We start from the raw sequence: 21,242 nt of genomic DNA, 5'->3' as shown, positions 1-21,242 counted from the left end.
CCCTTGTTCTGAATCGTTTCAAATAAACTACCGATGCACAACTTCTATAATAGGTTGTGCAGAGACATTCATTCATATCTACAAACATGAGGAGCATATTTATTTATTATTTTTAAGCGTTAAAATTTGCTTAGTAACAAATAAATTTAGATTCAGTAGGTCTAAGTTATGTAACTGACCGTTTTCTATTTACTGAACTAACCAAGAGAACGGAGGAGGCCGTCAGCAAGCGTCTAAGAACGTTTACATGTCTTGCCAATAAGTGAGCTTCCTTCTTTGGCTGTGTTCTGTCTTAGAATCGCCCATAAACTTAATACGGTTGATCCAGAACCAAACTAACGTGTTCCATCGAATCCGAGGTTGTCTACAATATTAAGACATTAATCTTACATAGTTCAGAACCATTTGCTACTCTTTACCAGAAAATAATGGGATTGACTGTCACATTATAAAACCCTCACCTCCAAGAAACATTCACATTCGGTGACGGGATTCAAGCCCGAGATCCACAGATTGCGAGTAGAATACTCTAATCGCCAAATCATGCCAGGTCCTTTTCTGGGTTCTGATTGATCAAACATTCAGCTAAAAGTGGTTGTTTAAACATTGCAACAGTTCAGTAGAAAGTACTATACTATCGCTGTGACCAAAAGTTATTTCTGTAGGCATACGTGTACTCGAGTGCTGGTCCGACAAGGCCAGGCAGGTTAAGGCGTTCGACTCGTAATCTGAGGGTCGCGGGTTCAATCCCCGTCGCACTAAGCATGCTCGCTCTTTCAGCCGTGGGGGCGTTACAATGTTATGGTCACTCCCACTATTCGTTGATAAAAGAGTAGCCCAAGAGTTAGCGGTGGGTGGTAATAACTAGCTGCCTTCCCTCTAGTCTTACACTGCTAAATTAAGTACGGCTAGTGCAGATAGCCCTCGTGTAACTTTCCGCGAAATTCAAAAAACAAACAAACTCGAGTGCACATTACTTTCGGCACAGTAACCATAACAATTAGTTGATGTCGCTTTTGCAAGTTATTTCATGATAAGCGAGCTAATCAGTACCGTGCTACTTATAATATGTTAAATTTCATTTTTTCCACGGGCATAAGGAAAAAAACTAATCATAGGCAGAATTTAGCCAATCTAAGGTTTTACAGTTAAAAACACCTTCAACCACAACTAATATTTGCACTCTCTCTTCTTCAACACACACCAGTGAAGTAGTAGGATCAAAACAAGGTGAGAAATATGTGAGAAGACGATTTTCTCTTTCACTTCAACTGAGAAGTGGAAGGAACGAGGGAAGCTTTTACAACAAGGTCTTTAGCGGAGCGACCGCCGCCAACAAATTTCGTGTTTTGTGATTCTATAGTTGTAAACATTGTGAAGCGTATAATAGTAGCACGAATGAGAAATTGTTTGTTTTGAATTTTGCGCAATAACGTACTTATCGAGCTATTTTTTAAACTAACTTAAAGTTGCTGCTTCGACCTAACATCCGAAGGCAACCGATATCTAAAGTCAACCACCCTATAGGAAAAATAAAACTGTCTTAGCTGAAGATGACCACTAACCTGCCAAAATTTATATTTTTGTCCTGTTTTCCTACTATTCTCAATGTCAAATATGAAAAACATGATGCATTAACAGTATCAATTCCCTTTGCAATTTTAAACACTTCAATCAGAGCTTCCCTAACTATTCTTTTTTTTCAAAAGAACAGTTTCAGAGATTTCAACCTCTCCTCATATAACAGCACCATTCTAGTAACCCTTTACACCAATTCAATGTCCTTCCTAAAGTAAAGAGCCCAAAAATGAGCACAATATTCAAAATGTGTTCTAACTAGTGACACACTGCTGGCCAAAATCATAGGGCCAATGAATATAAAGAAAAAAATATGCATTTTGTGTTGTTTGACTCAATCACTTACTTGAGAAGATTTTCGAAAGATAAAAATAAGAAAAGAGAAAAACATAAAAAGCATTTTTAGCATTTAATATGGAAAATGTGAACACTATGAAATTAGCTTAAATACCAGCAGGTCAAAAGTTTAAGACCATACTGAAACGAAGCGTTAATCGGTAAACACGTAACGAAATTTAGCCATTTGTGTTCAAACATTAGCGTTGTCAACATCTCCCATTGACACCTCCTGTGTTACATTGGGTAAAAACATGGCAAAGGCTAAAAAGTTGACAGAGTTTGAATGTGGCAGAATTGTCGAGCTGCGAAAGCAAGGTCTCTCTCAACGTGTCATCGCTGGTGAAATTGGGCGTAGTAGAACTGCTGTTACAAATTCCTTAAAAGACCCAGAGGGATACGGAACGAGAATTTCAAGTGGTTGGACCAGGAAAATTTCGCCGACGTTAAGTACGAGGATTCGACGGGTTGTCCGGCAACACTCCAGCCGATAGTCAAACCAGATTAAATTTTGAATTTATTTACAGCAAATAGAACAATACAAAAGGTATGACAAGAAAAAAACATTAAATAGATACAAAAAAATTAAATAGAACCAAAACAAAACCAAATAACAGTACATATATACAAGTGAAAGAAAAACATGAAATATATACAAAAAATATTAAAAACAACAAAAACCATGAAGTGATAGTGAAGGGAGGGCGACTCAGAAGTCGACCTTCACCCGACCCTCCACCAACGCACAAAGTGGCAAGAGGTCCAGCCGCCAGAGATGGTAAAATGTCCCGGATCCCAGTCGCTGATAGTCCACCTCAAAGCGGAGTAACAGCCTATATCTGGCCCCTCCCAGCATCGAAAGGTCCGACACCGGCGACTGCTCGAAAAACAATTTGTTTCGAGCAAGCCAGATGACGTACTTAAAGATGGTGATGGTATATTGAAAGGAAAAGGCAAGGTGGCTGGGAACAGGAACCGGTACGTGGTACATACAGTATGGTCTCCACCAAAAGTGGTGGGACCTGGAAAAGGTGAGCAACCCTTTCCCAGATCTTCGCCAACGACGGACAGAGGACCAACCTGTGCAAGACAGACCCCACCTGGGTGTGATACACTGGACACAACTCAGTCGCACCAGATTTCCACAGGTTCGAACGCTGCCTCACTGGAAGGATGTTATGCACAAAGCGCCAGTTGAAAACCTGGAGGTAGCTACCAACATGGCACAGCGCGACGCGGCCACAAATAACGTCCCACGGCAGAGCAGGGTGGAATCGCTCAATCCTGTGGGTACATTCGAAGACCAACAGGTGGTAGAGGGAACGGGAGTCCGGCAGTGTCGTACCATATCTGCCGAAGCATAGGTGTCTGCAGGCTCAAAGGAACACCAAAGAGCCTGTGCTCCGTGTCAATCAAGAATCCCGTGAGGTGGCAACAGGAATGATCCTCCAAAGACAGATTGCGAAAGGTAGTAGAGAGTAAAATGGAAAGACACTGGGTCCGGACACATGGAATGCTGAGACTGCCCATGCGAGGCGGCAATGTCAAGGAAAGCCCAAATACCACCTCAGGCTTACCACCCCACAGGAAGGCAAAGACTTTACGCTCTATGGCTCGTGCAGTGCAGTCATCCAGAGAAAGAACAAACCCCAGCTACCAGACCAAGGGGAGGATCCTCCTTCTCACCACCTCCACCCTGTCAAACAGGTTAACAGGACAGTAGCAGTAATCGTGCACAGCCGAACCACCCCCTCCCAAGCCGCTCCAGGGCTCGCGAGAAAACGAACCCCAAAGCAAGTGATTGGGGAAGGGGTCCAATCCAGACCAAACGGGGAATCGGCAAATGAGGCCCATTTGCCAAACCCCCGCGCACGAGACTTTGGAATATTCAGTTGGGCAGCACTTGCTTGAGAGTAACGATGAACGATGGCCAGCACTGAACCTAACAATGTGAAGTTCTCAAAGAACAGGTTCACATCATCTGCATGCAAAACGTACGTCACGTTCGAACCCCCCGGCATCTGGAGGCCACGCACCGAGTGGTAGAGATGAGAAAGCAGGCACTCATAACCCATCGTAAAGCGATGGTGACAACGGGCAGCCCTGTAGAGCCCCCTGTAAGATGGGAAGGAAGACGTCAGGTACACATTAACCAAGAGCCTGCTCGAAGCAGTCGTGTACATGGCTTGCACGTACCAGACAAAAACTGGAGGAAGGCCACACCTCCCCAGAACGAACTACAGAAATCCATGGTGAACTCGATCAAAAGCTTTGCTCTGAACGAGCGACACAAAGACAGCAGGGATATCCTGATCCGTGATGTAGTGGAACAGATCCCTGAGAAGCACCAGATTTTGTTGGATACTTCTGCCTTGCACACTGCACATCTAAGTGCAGTGACCCAAGGAAAGCATAAACACACACAAACGGGCACATAGGACCTTAGAAATAATCTTTGCATCCACGTTCAGGAGAGAAATGGGTTGCTACGGGGAAAGATCTTCAGACTGGCTTGGATCCTTACAGATAAGTGTGATTAGCATACCCGGCAGCAGAGACCCCGTGGTCAGACACTCGTTAAAAAGTCTCACAAAAGAGAGTCCAACAACATGCCACACGTGGCTGTACAATTCCACTGGCAGCCCATCCGACCCAGGATACTTACCAAGCAGCATGGTCCGAATGGCCAACCAACACTCACCAAAGCTGATGGGTTTCACCAGTTGGTCGTGAAAGGAAGGGTCGAGGGAGAGCAAAAACGGAGTAATGTCGTCCCACAACCCCTCGTCCACGGGTGAAGCCGAGAATAAACAGTGGTAATAGCCAAGGCATGCGTCCAGAATGTCAGAGATGTCAGATGACGATTGACCATTCTCCAAACATAAGACTGGAGATGTGTCTAATCTTAGCCTTCTCCCGTGCCCTGCACAGAGGAACCCTAGTAGTAGTTCTTGGATCGAGTGATTCGATCATACTAGAGATGCTCGCAGCATGGAACAGCCTGGAACAGTCCAAATCTATTTCCCTACGGGGTGTCTCAATGTTCGAGAGGACCCAGCAATCCATCGGTCTGTCATGAAGCAAGGCAACCAAGGTGTCCTGCTTGTCCTGTAAGGCCAGGCGGCAGGCCCGCAAATGACGCATGCCAGCTTGCCATAGCAGGGAGGCACAGGTTTCCTTGAGACCCGCCCACCAAGACCCGGTGACAGACTCGACAGAACAGAGCTCTTGAACAAGAGCAAGCAAATCGGCTCTAACCTCATCATCAGCAAGGAGGGAGACGTTGAACCTCCACACACTGGGGCCCCGAAAAAATGGAACAAGATCCCAGAATGTGGAGAGAAGAGCCTGATGGTCAGACACATGAAATGAGACATCCCCAACCTGGTGAACCACAGCCCCACTAAGGCTCTGTGGAAGGCCAGGTGTCACATAGAACCTGTCAAGGCGACAAGAAACGTCCCGACCAATCCAGGTTGCCACAAAAGCAGACCCATGCAGTGCACGCCAGACATCGGAAAAGGCGAAATCTGACAGCAACACATTCAGAGACCGTGTATACTGATCACCAGAAAGAGGATCACCCCAATCTTGTCGAGGTGAGGATCCAAGACACAGTTGAAGTTGCTACCAAGGACGATATCGGCATTGTGTAACCATGAACCTGTCCAAGCCCGAGAAGAAGACCTCCTGCTTCCCAGACTGGGCAGGTGCATAGACATTGACAAGCCGAGCCTTACAACCCCCAGCAACAACATCAACGTACACCACCTGCCCCTCAGCATCACTATGTGATGCGAGGATGGTCCCATTCAAATGCGGGTGAAAGAGAGTCACCACCCCACACGAACGTGTCGTGCCAAACAACCAAAAGGCGCGGACAGGGTACCGAGAAGAAAACGAAAAATGGCCCCTCCGAGAGGCAAAATGGGTCTCCTGCAAAAATGTGGCATCAACCGCAAAGTGGTTGTTTGGTTGTCTGATTGTTTGTTTTGGCTTTCGCACAAAGCTACTCGAGGGCTATCTGTGCTAGCCGTCCCTATTGTAGCAGTGTAAGACTAGAGGGAAGGCAGCTAGTCATCACCACCCACCGCCAACTCTTGAGCTACTCTTTTACCAACGAATAGTGGAATTGATCGTCACAATATAACGCCCCCACGGCTGAAAGGGCGAGCATGTTTGGTGTGACGGGGATGCGAACCCGCGACTTTCAGATTACGAGTCGCACGCTTAACACACTTGGCCATGCTAGGCCTCAAAGCAGTTGAACAAGGAGAACGTGTAGAATTGCTTAGCATTGCTACGCATTTCCTGGATGTTCAAAGTAATGCAAGAAAAACCCATTGACCAATCAGAGGGGAGAAATCAGTGATTCTGCTGTTTTGACTCAGTTAATGCAGCCAGGGGCGAGCAGCCTCTTGGGGCTACCTGACCCCATCCCCTCTTTTCAGCAGCGGCCACCGACATCCGACCACCACTGCTGCACAATAGGAACAACCGGACCCAAGTCTGGCAACAAAACGGGGTTGCAAGGCCCCCACACCACCCCACTGTCCTCACTCAGTCCCGAGAGACAGTGAAGACTGGGAAGTCCAAAGAACTGGCAAACGAGCTGGGTCACGGCAGCTCGACCAGAGTCGGGGTCAGCGTGTGCACGGCCTCGTGAGAGGGGCCAGAACATCCACCAACCCCAGAGCCTGTGCCGAAGGTTCCTAGAACCCCCAACCACTGCAGCACTAGCAGGGGAGGCCAGGGGCTCCATAGAGTCCCCTGCAACCCCCGCTAATCCAACCTGAACAGGGGGTAGGTCCCTCCTCAGAGGAACTCACCCCAACACTCACAGGAGGCAAAACCCTCCTCAGAAGAACCCCCAACAGGGATTTCAGGATTGTAAGCGCTCACACAAACCCCAACCCCCACACCACCCGACAAGGAGGCCTGAGTCTCCATAGAGAGAGAGGACGCCTCATGGGCACCCTGTCCATCCAGAACCCCCACAGGGGCCCCATCCAAATCAGGGCCCGAAGGATGAGCTGTAGCCTCCTCAGAGGCCCCCACCTAAACACCAAAAGCGCCACCCACCACCCCAGAGGACGCAGCCTCCACAACCTGTGCAGACGAGACGTGGCCCCCCTCGGGAGACCGAGACTCCTACTCCTCGGACACGGCTGCCACCGTGGCATACGTCGCCACACGCCCTCGCGTTGTAACGGAGCATGAACCATCCACATGTCCATATGCCAGACATATCCCGCACCGCGGGGCCTGGTACTGAGCCAACAGGTGTCCTTCGAGGCCACAGTGGCGACACAGCCGTCGCATACCCGTGTAATGACACATTACCCAGAAACCGTTGACGGAAATGAAGTTCGGAACTAGCGTCTTCATATCCATACAGATTCGCCATTTCCCGTTGCACACATTTGGGCGCGTCTGGTGCGCCTCATGTTCGATTTTTCTTACCGTCCCATACGCCGACAACACGTCCTTGACGACGCCATGGGACAATTCAAATGGAATCGACCAGAGGGTGACCCACTTCACGTTTTGCCTGGCCAGCTCCACAGACACACGCTGGTCGCCCAAGAGAAAGGTGTTCCTGGTCCAGCAGGCGAAGGGCGTGAGCGGCCGACGCTAGCGTCGCCATATAACGCCCGTTGCCAAAATGTTGTCGACAGTCGGTATGGCTACTCCCAACAGCAGCGTTCACGGCGTCAATGACCGCCGAGGTTAGCGTGGCCGCGGGCACCACAAAATGGACAGACCGCGGCCGAACAGAGTACGGCCAGATGGCCATAGCCATACTGACCTACGCAGTATGCACACACACACACACACACACACACATGAAAACACTGCTATACAGCACGGAAACCCCACAACACACGATCAAGATTCACGGACGAAGCCGACACACGATACAGAACACGGTAAGTAACAACACAAACACCCGTAACGGGCACGGCAAATGACGGCATCAAAATCACTGAGCTACTCTGAGATACCCCACACGTAATGCAGCTCAAGAACAATAAGACGGCATCTAAAAACCGTAAGCGTCTTCAAAGACCACGAAACAGCTCGGTTAAACTTTGCTGAGAAGCACCAAACATGGGACGTAGAAAAATGGAAGAAGTTTTTGTTCTCGAATGAGAAAAAATTTAACCTGGATGGTCCAGATGGCTTCTAACGTTACTGGCACGATAAGGATATCCTACCGGAGACATTTTCTACACGACACAGTGGAGGAGATTCCATCATGATCTGGGGTGCTTTCTCCTTCCATGGAACAATGGAGCTTCAGGTAAAACAGAGGCGTCAAACAGTGGCTGGCTACATTGGCATGTTGGAGAGAGCATTCTTATTGACTGAAGGCCCTTGCTTGTGTTGAAATAACTGGATCTTTCAGCAGAACAATGCTGCAATCTACACTGTTCGCAAGGCAAAGGACGTTTTCATGGCGAATAACGTGACTGTTTTGGACCATCCAGCGTGTTCGTCCGAACTGAACCTCAGTGAAAATGTTTGGGAATGGATGGCAAGGGAAGTCTATAGAAATGGACGTCAATTCCAAACAGTGCATGATCTTCGTGCAGTTATCTTCACCACTTGGAATAACATTCCAGCCAGCCTTCTGCAAACCTTTATATCAACCATACCAAAACGAATGTTTAAAGTTATTCGCAATGACAGCCGTGTAACTCACTACTGAGACTTCTTGTTGGGCATTTCCTACCCTGTTTAGAACTTCTTTTAATATGGTCTTTTGACCAGCTAGTATTTAGGCTAATTTCATAGTGTTCACATTTTCCCTATTAAATGCTAAAATGTTTTTTATTTTTATTTTCCTTTTCTTATTTTCATCTTTCGAAGCTCTACTCAAATAAGTGGTTGAGTCTAATAATGCAAAATGCATATTTTTTCTTTATGTTCATTGGCCTTAAGATTTTGACCAGCAGTCTACATAATTAAGTTACAACATCTTTAGGCTAGTATTCAATATTTCTTTAGATACAGCTGAGGCCTGGCATGGCCTAGCGCGTAAGGCGTGCAACTTGTAATCCGAGGGTCGCGGGTTCGCGCCCGCGTCGCGTCAAACATGCTCGCCCTCCCAGCCGTGGGGGCGTTATAACGTGACGGTCAATCCAACTATTCGTTGGTAAAAGAGTAGCCCAAGAGTTGGCGGTGGGTGGTGATGACTAGCTGCCTTCCCTCTAGTCTTACACTGCTAAATTAGGGACAACAAGCACAGATAGCCCTCGAGTAGCTTTGTGCGAAATTCCAAAACAAACAAACAGATACAGCTGAAAATCCTATTTGCCCTACCAATAGAATTGATAAAGACTTATTATTGAAATAAGTATCATAAACTGTGGAATAGTTTGTGAATGAATGATATCCTAAAATAATAGAGAAAGAAATAAAGATCTGATTAAAGATCATTTGTTAAGTTAATTACACATCATTTTACTACTTGTAATATTTATTTAGATGCAATTTCGTTACCAAAAGTATTTTTATATGAAACAAATACTATATATGCTTTTTTGCAACTTCATTAATATGCCCAGAGTTGGTAAGGGGGTTTAAAAAAATCTTTTACTTTCCTTTTAGGGTTACTGTCCAATTTCACTGTTAGCTTGGATGACTTTAAAGAGTGATCAACTATTACACCAAGATCCTTTATTTCATGACACTGTTAAGCTTATTCATATCTAAATTATACTTATGATTCAAATTATTATAAGCCACATGCATTTATCACAATTAAAATCCATCTGCCACTTATTTGCCCACATCACGAAATGATCTAAGGCTTTTTGTAAACCAGCAGCATCCTCTTCACAGCTAGCAACACCAGTTACAGAGACAGTTTAAGTAGAGCAAGGTTTTAGTGAAGATCATACATTTCCGTTGTAGTTTCTAGACGGACATTTTTCAAGAGCATCTAAAATGTAAATGAAAATATTTTATGTATAACCGAAAAACACATCAGTGACAATATTTTGGTAAGACGATCTGTAAGTGGTAAATTGAGGTTATGTCATGGCGATTCCATATCTTTATTAGAACTCACTTCGGTTGCGAGGTGCATTGGTTTTAGTTTGGTTTGTTTTGAATTTCGCGCAAAGCTACACGAGGGCTATCTACGCAGGCCGTTCCTAATTTTGCAGTGTAAGACTAGAGGGAAGGCAACCAGTTATCACCACCCACTGCCAATTCTTTGGCTACTCTTTTACCAACGAATAGTGGGATTAACTGTCACATTATAACGCCCCCACAGCTTAAAGGGCGAGCATGTTTGATGTGACGAGGATTCGAACCTGCAACCCTCAGATTACGAGGTGAGTGCCTTAACTACCTGGCCATGCCGGGCCGCAAGATACATTGAAGAAGCAGAAATTCTTCTTCAAGAGAATAGAAGAAGGGGCACTAATAACAGAGTTTTTAACAGATATATCTGATATTTTTATCATGTCATTTTATAAGTTGTTTTAACTGGCGATTACAAATATAACTCTTCTTAACTTCTTTTTTTTTTTTGTAGAATTCGTTGAATCTGAGTCAGAGGAAAACTTTAATAGAATTGGAATATTTCACCAAAAGGTAAGACTTGTAGACATAATTGGTACAGCTCATTAAAGAACTTTCAATGAACAGAACTGTACAGTAATTAGTTATTAAATTCAAATTTAAATTTCCGGTTATTTGAAATAGTAATACGTAACTTACGTAATATGAAATAATCGAAGACACGTTCGAAATAAATTATATGTGACACTCTCTTCCTAAAGTATGTATTATGTCATAGGACTTATTGACCGTCTTTCGGTGTGGATACCTGTACGTGGTGAGGGGACCTCCCAGGGAAAATTCTGTTATTTCAGTTTACCTCTGGGATCTAAACATCCACCCACGTGTTTGCCGTGCGTGGCGACCGGTGAAAGGGAGGAGAAGATCCTGGTGGTTGAGGGTCCAACCCTAACACGCCACTTTGGCCTTGAATTTCTGTTGACCCAAGGGCGGCATTTGGATGGCCCCACTTGGGTCAATCGGCTGGTCCACCTGGGTAGAGTCAACCAAGTACCAGTGTTGGAAGTTCTCAACGGGTGTTGTGGACATTGTGTCTGATACTGGTGTTTGGGTATAGTGCTCACGAAACCCTGGCGTTGCTGCAGTGTCCTTGCGTGACATTGTAGTGCGTCCTCTCGAAGAGCTCCATGGTGGGTGGGGTCAGTGGGTACCTGACCCTTTTTCCTTTTTTCCTATGGATCTTGCTACAAAAAATTAAATAAAATAGTGAAAAAACAGGCAATAGGTAAATGACCACGTCGTAAAGACTCTGAGCAGCAATCTTCAACATATGTAACACACGTACCTCATTTTCTTATATTACGTTCTCTTTCAGAAAAGCCTTTAGGGCAGATGTCCCCCTTTTTTATTCAGAAGGGACTAGAGGGACTTGCTGGCTCTCCAAAATCAGTAAAGAAGTTTCGATCTGGAGACATATTGGTTGAAACATCCACATCCCAACACAGTGAACTCCTCTTGAATTCAAAGGCAATTGGGGATGTATCTATTGAAATTACCCCTCATGCTACCTTGAATTCATCACGAGAAGTTATTGTTGAGCGGGATTTGAAGAACGCCACCAAGTCAGAGATTCTTGCTGGTCTCTCCACTCAAGGAGTCTCTGCAGTGAGGCGCATCTCCACTCGCAAAGATGGAGTTACACTGCCGACAAATATCCTCGTTTTGACATTTACATCACTACGTGCACCTGCCACCATCAGGGCAGGTTTTCTAATTTGCAGGATACGGCCGTAGATTCCAAACCCTCTCCGATATTTCCAATGTCAGAGGTTCGGCCACTCAAAGACGTCATGTCGTGGTTCCCTGACATGTGCTCGTTGTGGTGGCAACAACCACGATGCCTATGAATGTGACACGGACTCACATTGTGTCAACTGCAATGGTTCTCACCCTTTCTACTTTCGTTCTTGCCCAAAATGGTTGGAGGAAAAAGACGTACAGCGTTTGAAAACGACTCATAACATTAGTTATCCTGAGGCTCGGAAATTGCTGTCCGCCACTCCATTTCGGACATATGCTGCTGCACTTCGTTCCACAACTACAGTGGGAGTACAGACAGATCTCTCTTTACCTCCAAGAGAATCGTTTTCAAAATAAATGAAAAGCCTTTGACCTCCATGGTTAAAAAGATTGATGAATCGACTTCTACACCCACTTCGGTTCCTCCTATACATTCCAACAAACCTCAAGATCCACATCCTTCGGTTTCAAATACAGGCATTTTTTCTGATACATCTTTTTCTCCCACCCAAAGATGCAAAACAATGATTCGTTCGCGTCCTCAGTCTCTGGAATCCCCTTCCAACAACAAAGACCTACCCAGGGGACGATATACCTCCTCCGAATAAGGACAGTAAGGAAAAAAAACGTGGTAGTAAACAGAAGGGTTCTCCAGCCACTTCGTCTACCGTGATTAAAAATGGCCACTTTGATACAATGGAACTGTTGAGGTTTACGTTCTAATCTGGATGATATCAAAACACTGATTGCTTCCTACCATCCTGTATGTTTTCCTTACAAGAAACATTTCTCAAACCTGCTGATACAGTCACCATTCTCAGTTTTCTCTGTACGGAAATGACAGGTTGTGTGATGGACGAGTACATGGAGGGGTGGCACTATTGGTTGATCAGCATGTGCCCACCCTGTCTTTGCCACTCAACACACCCTTGGAGGCCGTAACATCCGTGTTTCCTTGGGTCATACCATCACTGTTTGTTCTCTCTATCTGTCCCCTGGAGAGACATATGATCAATCAGACCTTGATGCTCTCGTTGAACAGTTGACGTCTTCCTTTCTAATCCTGGGGGACTTTAATGGACATCATACCTTCTGGGGAAGTGCTGTTATTGATATAAGGGGTCGCTCTGTAGAGCTTATGCTCTCTGATCACAATCTTTCTCTTTTCAATACTGGTTCTTCCACTTATTTTCACGCACCTAGTCAGTCCTTTACCGCTATTGATCTCTCGGTTTGCTCCCCTTCATAATTCTCCCATTTTTCATGGAGGGTTTACAATAATCCACTAGGCAGTGATCCTTTTCCTATACTTTAGAGAGAGACTGGCCGTAGTCGATGCCACTCTACTCGCGTGTCCCGGTGGAAGCTGGATCAGGTAGACTGGTCCACTTTCACTGCTCTCGCAGAACTTGATCCTGCCATTGTGAATCAACCATCAATAGACGACAGTGTGGCAGCAGTAACTGACTGTATTATACAAGTAGCTGCTCAGTGTATTCCTAAAACCTCGACACGTTTTCCACGATATCCTCGTTACTTGGCACGGAAGGCTCAAAAACAGGCCTAGGATACTTTTCGTAGATATCCCACACTTTTGAACCGCATCGCTTTCCAATGGGCCTGTGCACATGCTAGGTGAGTAAGACGTCAAAGCTAGAAGGAATCTTGGATTAAGTTCACAACTAGCATATCGTCTACCACCAGTTCCAAGGTCATATGGGACAGGATTCGAAAGGTCAGTGGGCACTACAATTCTGTCCCCCTCTCGATCTTACTCTCTGATGGCCAAAAGGTAGCTGATGTCCAGAGCATCGCTGATACTCTAGGTGAAAGCTTTTGTCGGGTATCTAGCACTTATGCTTGTTCCTCCACTTTCTTGGCCATCAAGACTCGGGCAGAGCGTCCACCTCTTTCCTTTCGAACTGACTGTCTCTTTGACTATAATTATCCCTTTACACTGGTGGAACTAAAAAATGGCCCTTCATCGTCTGGCAGTACATCTGTTGGACCAGATGATGTACACTATGACATGCTGTGCTATCTCTCTCCTGCTTCTCTTGATATTCTTCTAATTGTATTTAACTAGATCTGGCAGGAGAATGTTTTTCCTGATGCCTGGCGCCAAGCTGTTATCTTACCTTTCTCTAAACCTGGGAAAGATCCCAAGATTTCTTCAAACTACCATCCAATTTCTTTGACGAGCTTCTCTGTAAGACCTTAGAGAGGATAGTTAATGCTCGTCTTGTTTGGTTCCTCGAATCAAACAACCTCCTCTCGCCCACCCAGTGTGGGTTTCGACGACAGCACTCCACCACGGACCACCTAATTCGACTTGAAACATCAATCAGAGAAGCCTTTCTCAAACGCCAACATCTTGTATCAATATTCTTTGACATTGAGAAGGCTTATGATACAACATGGAGGTATGGCATTTTGCGAGACCTCCATATATATGAGTTACGTGAATATTTACCCATGTTTATTAAAAAAATTTTAATGGACAGCAGATTCCAAGTTCGTGTGGGTTCAACACTTTCCCATTCTTTTGTACAGGAACTTGGGGTCTCTCAGGGCTGTGTTTTGAGTGTCACACTTTTCAGTATAAAGATAAATGCCATCACTGAACAACTCCCTCTCACTGTTGTGAATGGGCTCTATGTCGACGACTTTCACACCTCGTGCCAGTCGTCGAATATGAGATATATTGAGCGGCAACTACAAACTGCCCTCAATCGTGTGCTGAAGTGGACTACGGCGAACGGCTTTAATTTTTTTTCTCTCTAAAACCGTTTGCATGCACTTTTCCTGCCAACGGGGTATTCACCCTGATCCTGAACTCCGTATCGGTGAAGTTTTGCTGCCAATAGTCCCTGAGACCAAGTTCTTGGGGCTTATCTTTGACCCTAAGCTGACCTTTACACCACACTTAAAGCAGCTACGGGTCAAATGCACAAGAGCACTGAACATCCTTCGTGTCCTCTCTACCGCCAATTGGGGAGCAAATCGATGTTCTATGTTAAAGATATATCGTGCTCTTATTCGATCAAAACTCGACTATGGATTAATGATCTATGGCTCTGCCAGATCCTCGGCCTTAAAGATACTGGACCCCATTCATCATCAAGGACTTTGACTCTGCACTGGGGCTTTCTGCACCTCCCCAGTTCAAAGCTTATACGTAGAATCTCATGAACCTTCTCTGCACCTTCGCCGTTTGCAACTGTCTTTACTATATTCTTCGAAACTTTGTTCCTCACCAAAGCATCTCACCTGGGGATGTGTTTTCCTTCCTCGGTGGGCCATACTTTTTCAGAACAGATGATCTGCCATTGCTCTTTTTAGCCTTCACATCCAGGCGCAATTGGATAAATTGGGTCTGTCCTTGGATAACATTGCAGAATCCACTGCTCAGCCCATCCCACCATGGCTTATTACAGCCCCCAAGTGTGACCTTTCTTTCAGTCATCTGAAAAAGGCAGATACTCCCGATTGGAAGTACCGTCTTTTATTTACTGAACATCTTTCGAACAATCATTCCATTCCAATTTATACGGATGATCCCAAATTAAGTAATTCTGTGGGCTCTGCCATAGTTTGTTGCGGTTTGGTGGTTGCGCGCAGAATCCCCTCTACAGCTTAACTGTTGAGCTGCTGAACTGTACACCATATCTCTTGTGCTGGATCATAATGAAGCTAAGCAGTACTCCAACTGTACTATTCATACTGACACTTTTAGTTCTCTTCTGGCCCTGGAATCGCTTCACGTTGGCTCACACCATGTTCTCGCTGATATTCAAAACTGACTGGCCCATTTCACATTAACATCTACTTCTATCCAGTTTTTCTGGATTCCAGGCCACGTTGGTATTCGTGGGAACGAGCTTGCAGACACGGCAGCTAAATCTATCTGCTCTGGCACTATCACCACTGTGCCTATTCCGTACATGGACTACGATCCTGTATTCATGGCTCGGCTCCGTGCCAGCTGGCAATCCACTTGGAGTGAGCAACGCGACAACAAGCTTTTTCAAATAAAACCGTATATTGGACTTTGGCCATCTAGCTTCCGTAAGGTTCGGAAGGAGGAAGTTGTTCTAACTAGACTACGCATTGGTCACAGTTTTTTAACTCATCGTGTTCTTTTATCAGGAACTGATGCACCAGTGTGTAGTTTGTGTAACACTCAAATCACTGTGAGCCACATTTTACTTTCCTGCCATCGTTACGACTCTCAACGACGGCACTATTTTAAACATGTTCTGTCCCAGGGTTTGTCTGTAACATTGGACAGTGTTATTGGTGATGGTGACACTGTCCACCTGGATAAACTTTTTAGTTTTTTAATGGCCATTAATCTTTTTAATCTCATTTAAGTGTTGGATATTTATTCATTACACCTTTTTAATTGTGGTTCCCTTTCAAGAATCTCCATCTGTCTAGTTCAATTTGACATTCGAAAATGACCAGAACATTAAATAACTCGACACCAGGACTGGAAAGGTCAACTTCAGGTGACTAACGCTGCTGTTTGAACTACCCGTTAGTCGTCCTGGCGAGTTGTTATTACACTTTTGCTGCATGTCTTTTAACACTTTTATTACCTTACCTTTTGGTACTGGCCATAATGATACATAACCCGGAACCAGGACTGGAAAGACCAACTTCAGGTGACTGACGGTGGTTCTTGTACTTACTTGTTAGTCTTCCTGGTGGGTTATGATCATTACCATTCTGCTACAGGAAGTTCTTTACAACTTTGCAGACTGGATGTCAACATTGCTTTTATGCCATTTTCTGTTTTTAATTGCTGTTTTGTTTATACCTTTTTTTACTTTTACGAGTTTTACTATATTTACTTTACTTTTACCTTTTTGCAGGACATTTGGCTAATTTTTATTACGATTTTGCTATATATCTTTTAACACTTTTCTTATTTTACCTTTTGATAATGGCTGTTATGACAACATAACCTAGAACCAGGACTGGAAAGACCAACTTCAGGTGACTGACGGTGGTTCTTGTACTTACCTGTTAGTCTTCCTGGTGGGTTATGATCATTACCATTTTGCTACAGAAAGTCCTTTACAACTTCTCTTACTCTGCTTTCTCTCTTAACATTGCTGACTTGGTGTCAACATTGGTTTTATAGTTTTTCTGTTTTTCAATGATGTTTTGTTTTACCTTCATTTCCTTTTATATATTTTACTACATTTAATTTATTTTTACCTTTTTACTGGACGTTTGGCGCAGATAGCCTAGCTGCTTTGTGCCATAAAACACTAAATCAATCAATCAATCAATCGATCAGTCAACCGTCTTTCTAAAATATACTATATCAGACATTTTACTATCTTCTTAATATGCATAGTGTCAGATTTATTACTGATTCTCTTCCTAATGCGTATAACAATAGACATCTTATTGACTTTTTCTTAATGCGTATAGTATTTCACATTTTACTCACTTTTTGCTTGTTCATGTAGTATCAGATATCCTACCGACTCTTCCTAATATGCATATAATATCAGACATGTTAGTGACTCTCTTCCTATTAGATATAGTAAGTACTACACACATATTTGTGGAGTGTTAGAACATTACATACTATGTTTTCGGTATTGCGTATGGCATGCATAGTGTTTTTATTAAATATTACGAAACTGAACATAATATTGGTCTGTTTTATTAATTTTTAATAGTAGCCCAATGTTCTTCTGTTTTTAGTTTTATGGATATTTTCCCATGAAACTAAGGGTTAAGGAGAGAAAAAAAAAGGTAAAATAAAACTGTTCCTTAGATGTCCGAAATCCCCTGACCACGACATTCTCTTCTTCATAAACTGTTCGAGTTATCAAGTCACTTTGCATTATACGTTTGTATAATTACGCCACGAGTCTCGTGCATATACGCGACAATTATTTGTAACCATAGTTAAAAGTAAATAAATGACATTTACTACATGTTTCGACAAAGCATTGGTGTGTCTTCTTCAGGTTCTGTCCTAATTCATTTTTGTATATTGCCTATCTCACACTGTTATTGTTATTAATTAAACATAAAGCTACACAATGGGCTATCTGTGGTCTGCCCACCACGGGTATCGAAACCCGGTTTTTAGCGTTGTAAGTCCACAGACATACCGCTGAGCCACTGGGGGACGACTGCCTCACAACATCTAAGTTTTCGCTTATAATTACCAGGATCCATACCGTCATTTTGCACGCGACTCGTGAGACGTACTATTGTAATCAATACTGTAATAGAGTATGTTTTTCACTTGCGAAATGGTATTGTAAAAATATAAGCCCAAGATTGTGGAGCATGTTTGTACGTGTGCGGCATGTGCGTTGTTCGATCATTTTACTCTACTATTTTCTTCTTTTTTTGTTTTTTTTCCTCACGACCAAAATGCCACCTCTACAATTAACAATAAAAAAGGGAAATTAGTTTGTTATTTTTTTCTTGGGAACATGAAATCCCGCGTCTTAAATTTTTAAAAAAATGGACATGCAAATTATATACATTTATTTCGAAAATCAAAATTGTGAAGTCGGCGGGATTGTAACTCTAAAAATAAAAGAATCCTGGTTTTACATGACCGTAAAACTGTGAACCTATCGTAGTATTTAACACTCATGATAACCGGTTTATGTCCGTTAACATTGTTCTAATAGCAAGCTTTCGGTTTTATTTATAGAACTATTTTGAGATTAAATAGGCATTAAATCTTAATAATAATGGAGAATACGTGCATATCACGTTTTATGTAGAATAAATGCCACAGAATAATGTCAGTAATGTCACTTACCCCACGTACATTCTGTCTGTAAGCTATACATTGAAGAATGTAAGTGCCAGAGCGACCAACCATTATAGGATACATAATTACATATTAAAACATGTTTTAAAGTGTAACAGCGATTATCTGAAATTTGTAGAAAATATTAGAGCTAAAACTACCTCACCAAATTAACACATTCAAATACCAATTTGATTTAAAGTGTGAAGTGATAAACAATTTTCATTACCTATTAAAGCATGACTAAAAGATTTTATTACATCAAAAATAAGAGTCCAAAGTGAAAGTAATGCATGTATATATGCTATTAGCACATGTATGTTGGCATTCAAAGGTCAATAAGGTTTAGTAATCATTTAGTTCCTCAGTACAAGTATTACTTATAATCTTATTTAATTCACTCATGCTTGATTGCTTTTATTAATAATAAGGATCACTTTTCACTTTGTTTCTATCTTTTTTGCTTCAAACTCAGTCAGATATAGAGAAATTCAGTTTAACTTCATAGCAGGTTACCTGGAGTTTCTCCAGCTATGCAATTAGTATTTTACGTTAATAGTAAACACTATACTTAGACGTACCACACTATCATTAAACAATATAACAACATTCTAAGACATTTCAATAGTCAATAAAAAAATATCAAGTATTATAAAAGCACTGTATTGTTTAGAGTAAATTTGTTGAGATCAGAGCTTTAGATGTAGCCACTTAAACAACAGCTATTTATATGATCGAATTGTTTACTTTTATAAATCTTATTTTTCACTAGATGTTACATATAACATTTGAAAATTTCAAACTTATTCTTACACAAGTCTAGTCTTAGATGTATTATGTTGTATTTGAAATTAACTACTTATTTATTTATAAGCTACAAAATATAAACATTGTTTCATCCACTAAGAATTGTTTTAATAAAAATGCTATTTAGATAGGAATTATTCGCTCAGAAATGATTAAAGTAGCCAAAGAACTACCATACACTCTGAAAACAATATTTTAAATTCCGCACCAATCATAATTACCCAGCGAAACCATCTACATGGGAATAGATTCCCAACTTTATATACAGTAAAAGTGTTTGAGTTTTTACTGAGGATAAAAGTTAGTATTTAGGAAGACACAAATAATCCAGATATTTTAGCTTCTGGAACTTAAATCATATAAAAGCAACATCACGAAATATAAAAATACCTAAACTTTCACATCTGTCATAGTAGATGCATTTCGATTTTCACCCCAGACATTATTGAAAATAACATCGCAAATTATAAAGATAATAAGAATACTTGGATTTTCACATACAACACATTTTGAAAACAACAAAACAAAATGTTAAAACGGTAAGTAGTACCTGAATTTTTCTCATTTAAAATACAACAGCTTTGCAACTTACAAAGTTAAGTATCGTCTGCCAATATAAATATACTAGAGATATATGTTCGTGAGAGAAATAATATACGAAAAGAGTTTTTTTAAAAACATATAAAACTATTTGTTACGGGCTAGTTGACATGGGAATTATATTGTTTCCACCTCTTTGTGGCATAGGTTTTCTGGCTGTCATGTGTTTAATATGTTCAAATTATGGAAAATGCTAGCTTGATGTAAGTTAACTTTTATTCAAAATTTAGAAGAACTTGTAGCTCTGTTTTGCTGTTTGTACTAAGCACAAAGCTGCACAACTGGCGGTTTGGATTCTGCCCACCAGGGGTATCGAAACCTGATTTCAAGAGGTATAATTCCTCAGACATATCGATATGTCTCTGGGAAGGGTGGGCAAGAACTAACCAACACAAACGTGATTCAATATCTAATCTCCATAGAAGATGTCCTTAATTGACTTCTACTAACAAAATTGAAAATACGAATGAATAATATTAATAGGTAAGTACTATATAACGAGAATCTCAACCCGGGCAGTACCTTATCTACAGGAACACTCACTATTGGCATTGATGTTTTCAATCTCAACGTTGTCTAACGCGAAACATGGGCTAAACTACCAGGTCTAAAATCTTTAAGTACGGAAATAGCCATTCATAATTAGGAAATACTGGCTCAAGGGAAAGCAAGCAGTCAGAAACATCCATCACCACGGGACTGGCTGTCACAGGTTTAATACCTCCACACTTAAAAATGTGGAGTTTATTTAGCTGTATATCCGAAAACTGGCACATGAACCAAAAGATGAAGTTAGAACCCAAGAACACACCAGTGTATATGTATGTTTTCTCATAGCAAATTCATGTCGGGCCATCTGCTGTGTTCACCGAGGGGAATCGAGCCCCTGATTTTTGAATTATAAATCCAAAGACTTACCGCTGTCCCCCAATGGGAGAGAACACACATGTCGCAATCTTTATTTAATACTTAAATATAAAGTATATGATCCGAATATTGTAAGTGCAATACTTATTTCAAGGTTTGAGAAGATAATAACGCATGCTTACATGTATATTCACTGATAACCAAGAATGATGAAGGTTTGATATTTGATAAACACAAATGCAAAATATTATATTTTTGTACACCGTCACACGACACACAATAATGAACATTTAGAATTAAGAAGGTCTAATTAACTTTGGCCATCTTCATTAATCAATAATGATAGTGAAGCATCTGGCTCTTTTTATCATCAAATACCTGCTTTAGTCACAAAGATCTGGTTGTTTATCTTCACTGGTTG

Source organism: Tachypleus tridentatus, chromosome 11 (genome assembly GCF_004210375.1).
Source record: "Tachypleus tridentatus isolate NWPU-2018 chromosome 11, ASM421037v1, whole genome shotgun sequence".
NCBI classification, from domain to species: domain Eukaryota; kingdom Metazoa; phylum Arthropoda; class Merostomata; order Xiphosura; family Limulidae; genus Tachypleus; species Tachypleus tridentatus.
Note: the sequence above shows the minus strand (reverse complement) of the source record.